General features: G+C 36.4%; 1 long non-coding RNA gene across 2 annotated transcripts in view; it reads left to right on the top strand.

Annotated features, from left to right (window-relative positions):
* Positions 1–8,708, top strand: part of LOC147349338 (uncharacterized) — a 97,005-nt gene extending 88,297 nt beyond the window's left edge. Inside the window, exons 3-4 of one of the 2 annotated variants that reach the window (XR_015150364.1) lie at positions 6,618–6,747; positions 7,424–8,708. This is a non-coding gene — a long non-coding RNA (uncharacterized LOC147349338). Of the gene's footprint in view, positions 1–6,617 lie in introns of both variants that reach the window. The other variant, XR_015150363.1, reaches the window with a different exon arrangement.
* Positions 8,709–14,583: the final 5,875 nt, after the last annotated feature.

Raw genomic sequence — 14,583 nt, 5'->3', positions numbered from 1 at the left:
TTTAACACTCACCATAATCCTAAGAGTGCTTTCCTGGCGGCTCAGTGGTGAAGAAACTGCCTGCAGTACAGGAGACTCAGGTTCAATCCCTGGGTCAGGAAGATCCCCTATAGAAAGAAATGGCAACCCATTCAAGTATTCTTATTTGGGAAATCCCAGGGACAAAGGAGACTGTCTGACTACAGTCCATGGTGTCGCAAGTGTCGGACACGATTTAGTGACTAAACCACCACCACCACCACCATATAATCCTAAGAAGGATTTAAGGTAATTCCCAATAAACAGTAGAGCCACATAAAGGTTGCTGATTCAATATTGTAGATTATATAATCACCATTTACAGCTAAAATAACATGGCTGAAAGCTTTTTGTCTAATACAGTGTAGTGAGTTTGGAATCATGGAGTAAAGCTGAGATATCCTGCCTACAGTGTTTTTTCACTCAATCATACATCCCTATAATTTAGATTGATAATGGCCCCTAATAAATCCCATTTCATTTAACTGTTACTTTAGACCTAAATGAAGGCCAGAAGATTGAAAGAGCATAAAGCTAAAAAGCTAAGTCGCTTCAGTCATGTCCGACTCTGTGTGACTCCAGAGACAGCAGCCCACCAAGCTCCGCTGTCCCTGGGATTCTCCAAGCAAGAACACTGGAGTCGGGTGCCATTTCCTTCTCCAATGCATGAAAGTGAAAAGTGAAAGTGAAGTCACTCAGTCGGGTCCGACTCTTAGCGACCCCATGGACTGCAGCCCACCAGGCTCCTCCATCCATGGGATTTTCCAGGCAAGAGTACTGGAGTGGGGTGCCACTGCCTTTGGAGGTAATATTTTCATTTGCTTCCATTTAAATATTGTTTGCAACTCAGAGTGACAACTAACATCATCAGGTTGTGTAATAAGCCCAGTGCTTTGAGCTTGCTGTGAACTAGAGGAAGAATTTTCTATTTGTGGCATACATATCTCTGGTTTCACCTGAGATAACTTTGGGTCAAAAATACTGCTTTGGAAAAATAACATGATATACAGGATCTTATCTTTATCAATGTTACCTTCCATTTTTCTAAGAAGATGAGAATTTCTTTTATACGTTTGCCAAATTCCACATATAATATAATATTCTGCTTTAAATAAATACATTCTTCATTTTCAGATCCAGAATGATTCTCTTTTCCTGCCTTTAAGTTTTCCACCACAATTACCATGAACTGTCAAAAGCAAATACACTACTAAGACAACTGAAGCTTTATGAAATATTCCACAGCAGTGTGATACTATAACTGACTTTGTCTGTCAGCACCATTCTTTTATTTCTCATAAACCCTTGCACTTGGGAGAAATAAAATGGTCTGCATCATTAATTTCTATGCCCAAATAAAGAGTTTCTCAGCAGGTTGCACATGAGCTATTTAAACTGAAGTGGTGTTAAGAAAGTCATTAATTATCCAGAAATGAATCTTAAGAATGTAAAAATTGCCTTCATGAGAGTCCATATCCTTTGAGAGGGGCTAGCTAAAAGCTAGACCATGATGTACCAGCACCAGCTAGGGAAAAAAAAAAAAAAAGTATTCTTTACACAGCCAGGGACTTTTGGCCATAGGTTAGCCATTTAAGGTGATCTTAGAGTAAAGGGCGGGAGTAACACATGTGTGATGAGTTTAATCTCTGTCTAACCAAAACCCGTGAGTGGTATTGGCTGTGTACATATGAGATTAAATAAAAGATTTAAAATACACAAAGCAAGCACACTCATCAATTTATCAGGGATTCTTGGATAGTGTCTTTTTTATCCTTTATACTAATCAAGATTTGTAGTACTTAATGTTTGTCCTTTTATTAGCAGTTAGCATATATTAATTCATGTAATACTAAAAATGACCACATGAGCTAGGTATCTAATAAAGCTTCCATTTAACAAGTGAGGAAATTATAGCAGATAGAAGCAAATTTATCTATCAGAGCTGAAATTTAGACCCAGGCAGTTAGACTCTAGAATCTGTGCTTAACGTCACACAAGGATATATCATGGCACATCTACTTGCCTTAGTAGGCCTGATCTGAGGATCTTTGGACCTAAGGACCACTTTACCAGTCTTTTGTGTCCAACAAATTATCAGTTCTAAGCAGTAAACATTATGAATTCTCTGGTTAAAAATGATAATGTCCAGAAGAGAGTAATAGGATATAATATACTTCTGAAAAAGGCAATCAAAAGGCCTTTTGATTTCATTTGTACTCCTTCTTGTCTAATAAGAGTGGGCAGAATCTCTTTTGAAAACTTTTCTGGTTAGACCCCAAAACTCTTCTAGCTTATAAAGTGCTTTGTCAATTTGCTACTAAATGTTTTTTTTAACATTCTTTATTTTAATTCCTCTGACAGAAGCCTTGTAAAGAATATTCAGATATAATGAATATTTCATAAAGATATGATTTATTAGGACTTCTCTGCCTTTGCTTCAAAAATCATCCATCCTTCAGAAAACAAATACACAAGAACTGCCTGCTGGTATAGTAACTAAACCAAATCGCCTGAAGGCAAACCCAGATTTCATAATAATTTCAGGACCTTATAGACTATGAAAAAGATAGTCAATGTTATATTAATATTTTAGCTGGCAAAGGAATATAGTTCTAAGCTACCACATGTGGCTGTCAGAACTGTCAGGTATGCCACTGTAAAATTATTAATGATTTAATTTTTTATGAGCTCCATATCTTTTTATATGAAAATAAAATTGATTTAAGGTCTAGAGGTAAAGAAAATGCTTAATAACAGTTCCTCAGGGTACCTTACCAGTGCCACCAATTTTTTTTCTAAATATTCTCTCTGGCTAGTTACTTCTTCACCTTTAGTAATAACGTGTGTGTATATATATATGTGTGTGTGTGTGTGTGTGTGTGTATGTCCTATTCATTTGTGAATACAGTTACCTTCAAATGAACACCTTTTACTTTCATGATATTAATATTATTGTATGGTCTCAGCTCTCCACAGTGATGTCAGACACAATTTGTCACAATCATTATTTACTATTTATAGAATATCCACTAGATGAATGCCTTAAAGGGCAACAGAAATACCTAAAGCACAAATGAAGATAAATAACTAATCTGTCTCCTTCTTTTGTGTGACTTATTTAATATCTGACTTATTCTCAGGTTGTGGCACACATCACTCTTAAAAAAAATATGCCATCAAAGGCCAAATTACAGTTGCCCTATTGGTGCTTGTGACATTTCCTTATTCCACATATATATTAGCATATGTTTATTTGTTTAAAGATAATTAAAGAAGTGAATTAGTTGATCTTTTAGAATATACAATTAAAGATTTTGTTCTGACAGAGGTATAAATGTACATATGTTACATTTTAGGCAGCAAAAAATATTTTTAGGAGAACCTTGAAGTTAAATGTTAATAATTTAAATACTGTTCATGTGGTTTTAAGAATTTCAGTTTGGGCTTTTAGTAATATTACTTAAAAGCACATAAAGTAGCATTACATAGCAGCGCAACAAAAGAAGGAAAAAAATTCTGATAAATTTTTTTTGCTCCATTTTCCTGGAACAGAATATGCTAAAATTCTATTTCTCTTGAGTGAGTGGCAGTTCTCAGACTTTCATATTCCATAGGATGTTACCCTGAGATGTTTTGATTCATTTGGTCTGGGGTGTGGCCCAGGAATTTGTATATCTAAAAATTTTGGTTGATATTGGTACTGCTGGTGCTAGGAATACTCTTGGAGCTGTGATGTCTTAAGAGACTTGAGATGTAAGTACCAATTGTTCTAAGGCCTTGTTGAAATAAACATTCCCAGTAAAATCACAGATACTGACATTACTTAAGTAATCTGACACTATAAGTAGGAAAATGAAAAAAAATATACTGTCTGAATGTGAGTTAATTAGAATTAATGTTTTTCATGTCTTGAACATCTTTGGGTAAGAAAAGAAATTAAGTTAAATAGGTAAGATTTAAAACACTGCTTTATGTATGTCATATTTCTAACATAACATAAGAAAAGTAAATTAAGTTGCATTAGGAAATGATTTTTTTTTTAAGTATACAGGCTTTGTGTTTAGATATTAAAACTGAAGTGAGCTACTTGGTTGCAGTTATTTTATGTTTATTATAGGATTTTAAAATAAAATTAACGTGAACAATAAATGTGTGAGAAAAAGATACTGAAACAAGGACAATCATTCAGTTTGTAAGATGGGTATTGTAAAAGAAATGCCAATCTAACAACTAAACCTGCACTGTAGGGATTGACTCCGCAGGTGGCAGGGTTTTTCAGTTACCAAATGTGCTCCATCCACAGGCTGTCTGCAGAATCTACCATCATAGGGTGTAGCTAATGTCAGTGCAATATAGTTGTGAGAAAGACCACTAGTAACCGCTCATGGATGGCCAACTCATTCTCAGCCACAGCAGGTTTCTTAAAAGCTATTAAGGTTTGTACTGACCAAGGGATCACTTAAATTTCCAAGAAAGAGCTCTTTAAATGTGCCACTTCTCTAGTTATGTGTAACACCATTTCAACTCCAACTCAATTATTCAGCACTTTTTTTCACTATCAAATTGGAAAGCTCTGACTTTTCTATTACCCAGCCACACATCTTTCTATTACACTGGACAGGGAAATTCTAATACATCAATTTAATCATTCATAAATCACTGTAAGACCTGAGGAAAACAAGGACAATTTGCCTCTAACCTGAGTCGTCTAGACTGATTTATTCTTTTATTCTTTCATAAATTCATTTATTCAGTCTACCCAGATTTCATGAGTGTCTATTTCCTGCCAGTCTCCAATATACACAGTTGAGTACACATGGAAGAATCACACAGTAGGGCAACATGCTTCTTAACCTCAATTAACCAATTGTTTCCTGGGGCAGAGATAGATGACTAATTCCAACTAACTGCTAATTCTTAGAAAAGTTTTGGTCATATTTGAACTAAACCATTTAACTGCTATTATAAGACAATTCAAAGTCCTTTCTGTTGCCATTAAAAAAAAAAAAAAGAACTCTTTCTCATATTACATTTTTGAAGTGGTCAGACTAGTTCTTCTTCTTTGATCTGACCATTTGCAAATTGTGTTTTTGAGACTAGTTTAACTTTGGAGAGCATGTTGTAGAATATATGTTCTTGAGAGTTAGTTTGTCCCACCTTGGGCTTCATCTGCAGAAAGAGAAAACAATGGAAATAGATGAGACGAGCCTTCAAGCTTGGGTTTAGTATAATCATTGTGGTCTGCAAACATTAGTTCAGCACTGATAATCTCCTAGACTTCAGACCCTGAAGTGGAGTGAGAAACCTTGGTGAGTAGAGGCTGCTTTGCCCTTAACTCTTGGAAAGTCTGAGCAGAAGACTGTCTATGCTGACCTTGTGATTTGCATATTACTTTTCTTCTTCCCTACTTTTGTGAACAGAATAGGAGAATAGGTGCTTCAAGGTGGTGCCCCTGCCCCCTCCCTGAAAAATGTAGGAGTCAAATCAATTTGTCATGCTGTGCTCAGAGTCCACTGGGTTATATCCAGGAACAAAATAAAAGGGAAAATATTTCCAGTATGATACAATCCTGGCTTTCCAGAAAGTACAAAACTTTCAGAGACAAATCATGAAAATGTTGTCATACATCACATATAAACAATTTTATGTCATAATTTGGGGCTTTCCAGATAGTGGTAAATTATGCACCTGCCAATGCAGGAGACAATCCCTGGGCCGGGAGGATCCCTTGGAGGAGGGCATGGAAACCCACTCCAGAATTCTTGCCTAGAGAATCCCATGGACAGAGGAGCCTGGTGGTCTACATTCCATAGAGGTGCAAGGATTCGGACATAACTGAAGTGACTTAGAACAGCACACGTGTCATAATTTAAAAAGCAAGACATAAGATAGAAGATAAAAATTGCTATAAAATGGTTTATATGACTACACTGAAAAAAGCATGATGTGGTAAATATTTAGAAGTTATCACATTTGTGTATTAAAGATGAATTTAAGTATAAAGAGACTTCCTAAACTAAAACACCTGTCATACAAAATGAAGTTTTATAGAAGTACAAATATTACTATCACTATTTTATTAAAAATATTTCAATGGCTTCAATTTTGTCCAATATGAAAACAAAAATATGAACATATCTTAAAAGGACCTGATGGTACTGAAAGTGTCTGTATTTCTGCCTTACCTCACAGTCCCGCCCCATGTGTTTATCTCCATCCCATGTGTTTCTAGTTATGCCAGCCTATTTCACTTCAGAATTTACCCCAGGATTCTTCTCTTATCAGGAATTTGCCCATATTGTCATCTTTTAGTGGAATTCTATTACTCCATTGCTCACCATTTCTTCTTTGCTTAGCTAATAAAATGTATTTATGTACCTTTAATACTTAGTACAATGCTTGCTAAGTTCTCATGAAGTCTATGTTAAACAAATAAATAGTATATTTGTGTATGCCATTGCTGATAGTCCCTAAGTCATGTCTGACTCTCTGCAACCCGATGGACTCTAGCCCACCAGGCTTCTCTGTCCATGGGATTTCCCAGGCAAGAATACTGGAGTGACTTGACATTTCCAATATTTGTGTATATGTCTGTGTAGATCCAACCAGTCCTTTCTGAAGGAGATCAGCCCTGGGATTTCTTTGGAAGGAATGATGTTAAAGCTGAAACTCCAGTACTTTGGCCACCTCATGCGAAGAGTTGACTCATTGGAAAAGACTCTGATGCTGGTAGGGATTGGGGGCAGGAGGAGAAGGGGATGACAGAGGATGAGATGGCTGGATGGCATCACTGACTTGATGGACGTGAGTCTGAGTGAACTCTGGGAGTTGGTGATGGACAGGGAGGCCTGGCGTGCTGCGATTCATGGGGTCGCAAATAGTCGGACACGACTGAGCGACTGAACTGAACTGAAAAATACATACATATATGTACCTATATACTTTTCAGTGATCAAAAATACCAATTAATCTTTAAAAATCTCAACTTTTATATCCAGTTTCCTAGGTTCAAATCCATGCTCCATCACTTTCTAGCTATGAAAGTTTAGGCTGTTACCTTGTTTATATGTAAAATGTGGCCAGTAACATACCTACTAGTTTTATGTAATGTGTTTAAAATTATGTCTAGTAGGTGTTCAGTGTTCAATAAATAATGGCTATTATATGATGATGAAAGCACAATACTTATTTTTTCTTATGGTTTTCTATCTACTTCATGGCTTGGTCATGTCTTATATCATATCCAAAAATATAGTTTTTCTCTGAAGTACTTATCACCATTCTAATTACATATTACATACATCAACTAGTTACTCTCTTGAAAAAACTATTGAGAGATCCATACAATCATTAATCCCATTTATTTTTTTTTCAAAAATATTAATATATCACCAATGCCTTACAGTCTCTGCTGCTAAGTCGCTTCAGTCATGTCCGACTCTGTGCAACCCCATAGACGGCAGCCCACCAGGCTCCCCCGTCCCTGGGATTCTCCAGGCAAGAATACTGGAGTGGGTTGCCATTTCCTTCTCCAATGCATGAAGGTGAAAAATGAAAGTGAAGTCACTCAGTCGTGTCTGACTCTGAGCGACCCCACGGACTGCAGCCTACCGGGCTCCTCCATCCATGGGATTTTCCAGGCAAGAGTACTGGAGTGGGGTGCCATCGCCTTCTCTGTACAGTCTCTAGTGAGTCCTTAAGAAGTATATGTGATAGAATCATATGCATTAAACTTAGGTAGCCACAAAAATCCAATAAATTGATAAATCTACCAATCTACCTTGATAATAATACTGAGATGTGAATAACTTGTATGTTACAATTTAATATTTTATAATAAAGTGAATAAATAAGAGGTATAGAAGCTACTAAAAGTAATCAGTTTTAGGATAGTTCAGTAGAGAAAAAAAAATTCTTTATACAACATGTGATTTTTCTGCCTAATCACTTCTTTTCCATTCTTAAGGTTGTATACAATTGTGTTATAAGTCCCACAATTTTGTTTAATTCTGGATTGAATTACAATTTTTGCATAAGCAACCATCCCAAAATTCAGCAGATTAAGACATTTATTACTCCCAGTTAGCTAACAGGTTGGCTGGGGACAGCTGATCTCAGCTCTCTCAACTGAGGCTGCCCTACTTTATGCCCTACTTCTCTTTATCCTTGAACCAGCTTACTGGTCTGAGCATATTATTTACAGTATGGTAAAAAAAAAAAAAAAAAAAAAAACCAAACCACAAAACATAGAGTTTGCCATCTTAACCATTTTTAAGTGTAAAGTTGAATAATATTTATTATATTCAGATCTTCAGAACTTTCTCAGTTGTAAATCTGAACATTAACTCCCCTTTTCCCACTCTCCTCTCATCCCTAATAACCATTAACTAATAACCAATAACTCTCCATTTCAGTGAATTTGACTATTTGTATACTTCACATAAGTGGAATCATACAGTATTTGTACTTTTGTGATTGGCTTATTACATTTAGCATAATGTTCTCTAGGTTTATCTATGTAATAGCATATGTTGAATTTCTTTCCTTTTTAAGGTGGTATAATATTCCATTTTGAATATTTAATATTGTTTTAAATTAAGTTTATTCATCCAAGGTGGATATTTTGGTTGACTCCACCTCTTGGCTATTGTGAATAATGCTGCTATGAATAAAGATATGCAAATATTTCTTCAAGACTCTACTTTCAATTATTTTGGCTATAAAACTAGAAATGGGATTGTTGTAAAACAGCATAGTTTTCTTTTTAATTTTTTGAATGAGTTTCATACTGTTTTACACAGCATTTGCAATATTTTATAATCCAAAGCATTCTAATTTTTCCACATCTTTTCAATATACATTATTTTCTGTTTTCTTGATAGTAGCCATCCTAATAGGTATGAGGTAATATTTCATCATGAGTTTGATTTGCAGTTCTCTAATAATTAGTGATGTTGTACATCTTTTCCAGAGAAGGCAATGGCACCCCACTCCAGTACTCTTGCCTGGAAAATCCCATGGATGGAGGAGCCTTGAAGGCTGCAATCCATGGGGTCGCTGAGTGTCGGACATGACTGAGTGACTTCACTTTCACTTTTCACTTTCATGCATTGGAGAAGGAAATGGCAACCCATTCCAGTGTTCTCGCCTGGAAAATCCTAGGGACGGGGGAGCCTGGTGGGCTGCCGTCTATGGGGTCGCACAGAGTCGGACACGACTGAAGTGACTTAGCAGCAGCAGTACATCTTTTCATATACCTATTGTCCATTCATATATTTTCTGTGAAGAAATGTCTATTCAAATCCTTTGTGCATTAAAATATTGAGTTTTGTGTTGTTGTTGAGCTCTAGGAGTTACTTATATATTCTGGATATTAATCTCTTATTAGATATATGACTTGCAAATACATTCTCCTATTATGTAGATTGCGGTTTCATTCTTTTGATTGTTTCATTTAATGACAAAGGTTTGAAGTTTAATGTAGCCCCATTTGGCTGTTTTTACTTTTGATTTCAGTACTTTTGGGGTCCTGCCCAAGAAATCACTGACAAATTCAATATCACGAAGATGTTCTCAATATTTCCTTTTAGGAGTTTTGTAGATTTAGTTCTTATATTTAGATCTTTAATCTAATTGGTGTTAATTTTTATGAATGGAGTGAGATAAGATTGAAATATATGCTTTTACATGTGGGTATCCAGTTTTCCTACCAACATATGTTTAAGAGGTTGTCCTTGCTTCAAATGACTATTCTTGGTACCTTTATAGAAGATCATTTGACCCTATATATGATGGTTCATTTCTTAAGTCTCTCTTTTGTTCTATTGGTCTAGATATCTGCCTTTATGCCAGTAGTACACTGTTTTGATTTCTGTACATTTAAATATGTTTTAAAGTCAGGAAGCATGAGTTTTTCACCTTTGTTAAACTTTTCTTGGCTAAGTGGGAAAAAAGGGAAGATATACCCATCTGAATGCAGAGTTCCAAAGAAGAGCAAGGAGAGATTAGAAAGCCCAAACTCCTAGAGGAGAACATAGGCAAAACACTTTCTGACATACATCACAGCAGGATCCTCTATGACCCACCTCCCAGAATATTTGAAATAAAAGCAATAATAAACAAATGGGACCTAATTAACCTTAAAAGCTTCTGCACATCAAAGGAAACTATTAGCAAGGTGAAAAGACAGCCTTCAGAATGGGAGAAAATAATAGCAAATGAAGCAACTGACAAACAACTAATCTCAAAAATATACAAGCAACTCCTACAGCTCAACTCCAGAAAAATAAATGACCCAATCAAAAAATGGGCCAAAGAACTAAATAGACATTTCTCCAAAGAAGACATACAGATGGCTAACAAACACATGAAAAGATGCTCAACATCACTCATTATCAGAGAAATGCAAGTCAAAACCACTATGAGGTACCATCTCACACCAATCAGAATGGCTGTGATCCAAAAGTCTACAAATAATAAATGCTGGAGAGGGTGTGGAGAAAAGGGAACCCTCTTACACTGTTGGTGGGAATGCAAACTAGTACAGCCACTATGGAGAACAGTGTGGAGATTCCTTAAAAAACTGGAAATAGAACTGCCTTATGATCCAGCAATCCCACTGCTGGGCATACACACTGAGGAAACCAGAAGGGAAAGAGACACGTGTACCCCAGTGTTCATCGCAGCACTGTTTATAATAGCCAGGACATGGAAGCAACCTAGATGCCCATCAGCAGATGAATGGATAAGAAAGCTGTGGTACATATACACAATGGAGTATTACTCAGCCATTAAAAAGAATACATTTGAATCAGTTCTAATGAGGTGGATGAAACTGGAGCCTATTATACAGAGTGAAGTAAGCCAGAAGGAAAAACACCAATACAGTATACTAACGCATATATATGGAATTTAGAAAGATGGTAACAATAACTGGTGTACGAGACAGCAAAAGAGACACTGATGTATAGAACAGTCTTATGGACTCTGTGGGAGAGGGAGAGGGTGGGAAGATTTGGGAGAATGATATTGAAACATGTAAAATATCATGTAAGAAACGAGTTGCCAGTCCAGGTTCGATGCACGATACTGGATGCTTGGGGCTAGTGCACTGGGACGACCCAGAGGGATGGTATGGGGAGGGAGGAGGGAGGGGGGTTCAGGATGGGGAACACATGTATACCTGTGGCGGATTCATTTTGATATTTGGCAAAACTAATACAATTATGTGAAGTTTAAAAATAAAATAAAATTAAAAAAAATAAAAAATAAAAAGTGTTTAAAAAAAAAAAAAGCCTTCTAAAGTGACAAATACAAAGAAATATAGGAAAACAATAGAATAGGAAAGACTAGATATCTCTTCAAGATAATTAGAGATTCCAAGGGAACATTTCATGCAAAAATGTTGGTATGGACCTAACAGAAGCAGAATATATTAAGAAACGGTGCCAAGAATACACAGAAGAACTATACAAAAAAGATCTTAATGACCCAGTTAATCACAATGATGTGATCACTCACCTAGAGCCAGACATCCTGGAATGCGAACTCAAGTGGGACTTAGGAAGCATCACTATGAACAAAGCTAGTCGAGGTGATGAAATTCCAGCTGAGCTATGTCAAACCCTAGAAGATGATGCTGTTAAAATGCTGCAAGCAATACATATACCAGCAAATCTGGAAAACTCAGCAGGGCCACAGGACTGGAAAAGGTCAGTTTTCATTCTAATCCCAAAGAAAAGCAATGCCAAAGAATGTTCAAACTACCACACAATTGTACTCATCTCACATGCTAGCAAAGTAATGCTCAAAACTCTCTAAGCTAGGCTTCAAGAGTACATGAACTGAGAACTTCCAGATGTTCAAGCTGGATTTAGAAAAGGCAGAAGAACCAGAGATCAAATTGCCAACCTCTGCTGGACCATAAGAAAAGCAAGAGAATTCCAGAAAAATATCTACTTCTGCTCTGTTGACTATACCAAAGCCTTTGACTGTGTGGATCACAACATACTGTGGAAAATTCTTGAAGAGATGGGAATATCAGACTGCCTTACCTGCCTCCTGAGAAATCTTTATGCAGGTCAAGAAGCAACAGTTAGAACTGAACATGGAACAACAGGCTGGTTACAAATCGGGAAAGGAGTAGTCAAGGCTGTAAATTGCTACCCTGCTAATTTAACTTATATGCAGAGTGCATCTTGAGAAATGCCGGGCTGGATGAAGCACAACCTAAAATCAAGATTTCCAGGAGAAATATCAATAACAGATATGCAGATGACACCACCCTTATTGAAGGAAACTAAGAAGATCTAAAGAGCCTCTTGATGAAAGTGAAAGAGGAGAGTGAAAAAGTTGGCTTAAAGCTCAACATTCAGAAAACTAAGATCATGGCATCTGGTCCCATCATTTCATGGCAAATGGATGGGGAAATAATGGAAACAGTGAGAGGCTTTATCTTGGGCTCCAAAATCACTGCAGATGGTAACTGCAGCCATGAAATTAAAAGACGCTTGCTCCTTGGAAGAAAAACTGTATTTTACATAAAAGCTAGACAGCATATTAAAAATCAAAGACATTCGTTTGCAAATAAAGGTCCATATAGTCAAAACTATGGTTTTTCCAGTAGTCATGTATGGATGTGAGAGTTGGACTATAAAGAAAGCTGAGCACTAAAGAATTGATGCTTTTGAACTCTGGTGTTGGAGAAGACTCTTGAGGGTCCCTTGGACTGCAAGGAGATCCAACCAATTCTTCCTAAAGGAAATCAGTCCTGAATATTCATTGGAAGGCCTGATGTTGAAGCTCAAGCTCTAGTACTTTGGCCACCTGATGCGAAGTACTGCCTCATTTGAAAAAACCCTGATGCTGGAAAAATTGAAGGCAGTAGGAGAAGGGGATGACAGAGGACAAGGCATCGAACCACCAAGGTTAGATGGCATCACCAACCTGATGGACATGAGTTTGAGTAAGCTCCAGGAGTTGGTGATGACAGGGATGCCTGGTGTGTTGCAGTCCATAGGGTTGCCGTGAGTCAGATAAGACTGAGCGATTAGACTGAACTGAAGTGGAGCCCATAAATATACATTTACATCTAATCCAACTCTATTTTCACATAACACTCTACCATTTTGTGAGTAGTGTATCTTGTAATAATGAAATAATGTTAATCCTTCCCTTCTGTTCCTTCTGTTATTATTGTCATTCATTTCATTTTTATACAAACATATATAAATATAGATATACACATAGGTATACATAATTGAACACATTCTTGGTATTACTGTTTTGAATAAATTTTATCTGTTAGATTAATTAAGAAAAAGATAAATAAAGCTTTTATTTTAAACTTTCACTTCTTTCTTTCTCAGTGCTTTTTCTTCCTTGATGTAGATCCAAGTTTCTAACCTATACCATTTCCTTTTACTTGAATAAACCTCTTTAAGCATTTATTGCAAGGCAGGTCTACTGGGAACAACACCTTCAATTTTTGTTGGTTGAGGAAGTCTTTAACTTAATCTTCATTCTTTAAAGGGTAATTTTACAAAGTACAGAATTCTAGATTGCCTCTTTTTTTTCCTTCCACTCAATACGTTATAAATACTTCACTGTCTTGTTGCTTGTATAGTTTCTGATGGGATGTTCAATAAAATTTTAATATTTGTTTCTCTACAGTTAAGAATATTTTTCCCCTCTCACTTATTTCAGGATTTTTATCTTTGATTTTCTGTAATTGAAAATGATATGCATAGATGTACTTTATTGAAATTCATTCTGCTTGATGTTCTCTGAGTTTCTTGGATAAGTAGTTTGCTTTCTGATATTAAATTGGGAAAATTCTCAGTTATTATTATTTCAAATGAATCTTCAGTTTCTGTCTCTGATATATAATCTGGTGTTTCTATTATGAATATGTCACACCTTTTTCAGTTTTTTTCACAATCTTTGTATATTTTCTGCTATTTTTACAGTCTCTATTCTTTTTGCTTTTTGGTTTTTTAGGATTCCATTGGTATATCCTCTTGCTCAGAAATTTTCCTTAGCTATGTCCAATCTAGGAGAAGGTAATGGTACCCCACTCCAGTACACTTGCCTGGAAAATCCCATGGACAGAGGAGCCTGGTAAGCTGCAGTCCACAGGGTCGCTAAGAGTTGAACATGACTAAGCGATTTCACTTTCACTTTTCACTTTCATGCATTGGAGAAGGAAATGGCAACCCACTCCAGTGTTCTTGCCTTGAGAATCCCAGGGACCGGGGAGTCTGGTGGGCTGCCATCTATGGGGTTGCACAGAGTTGGACATGACTGATGCGACTTAGCATTAGCATAGCATGTCCAATCTACTGATAAATCCATCAAAGGTATTCTTCACTTCTATCACAGTGATAATTTCTTTTTAGTTCTTTCTTAGGATTTCCATCTCTGTGCTTATTGCTATTGCATGCTGTCTACTTTATCTATTACAGCCCCTGGAGTATTAATCATAGTTGTTTTAAATACCTAGTCTATTTTCTTTCTCACTGAACAAGATGTACTGGGTAAAAAGAACTGCTGTTAAGTAGGCCTTTC

The sequence above is a fragment of the Bos grunniens genome, chromosome 21, assembly GCF_055505025.1.
Source record: "Bos grunniens cultivar Pamir isolate PY7600 chromosome 21, Bosgru_T2T1.0, whole genome shotgun sequence".
Lineage (NCBI taxonomy): Eukaryota > Metazoa > Chordata > Mammalia > Artiodactyla > Bovidae > Bos > Bos grunniens.
This window is presented reverse-complemented; position numbering and strand designations above follow the sequence as displayed.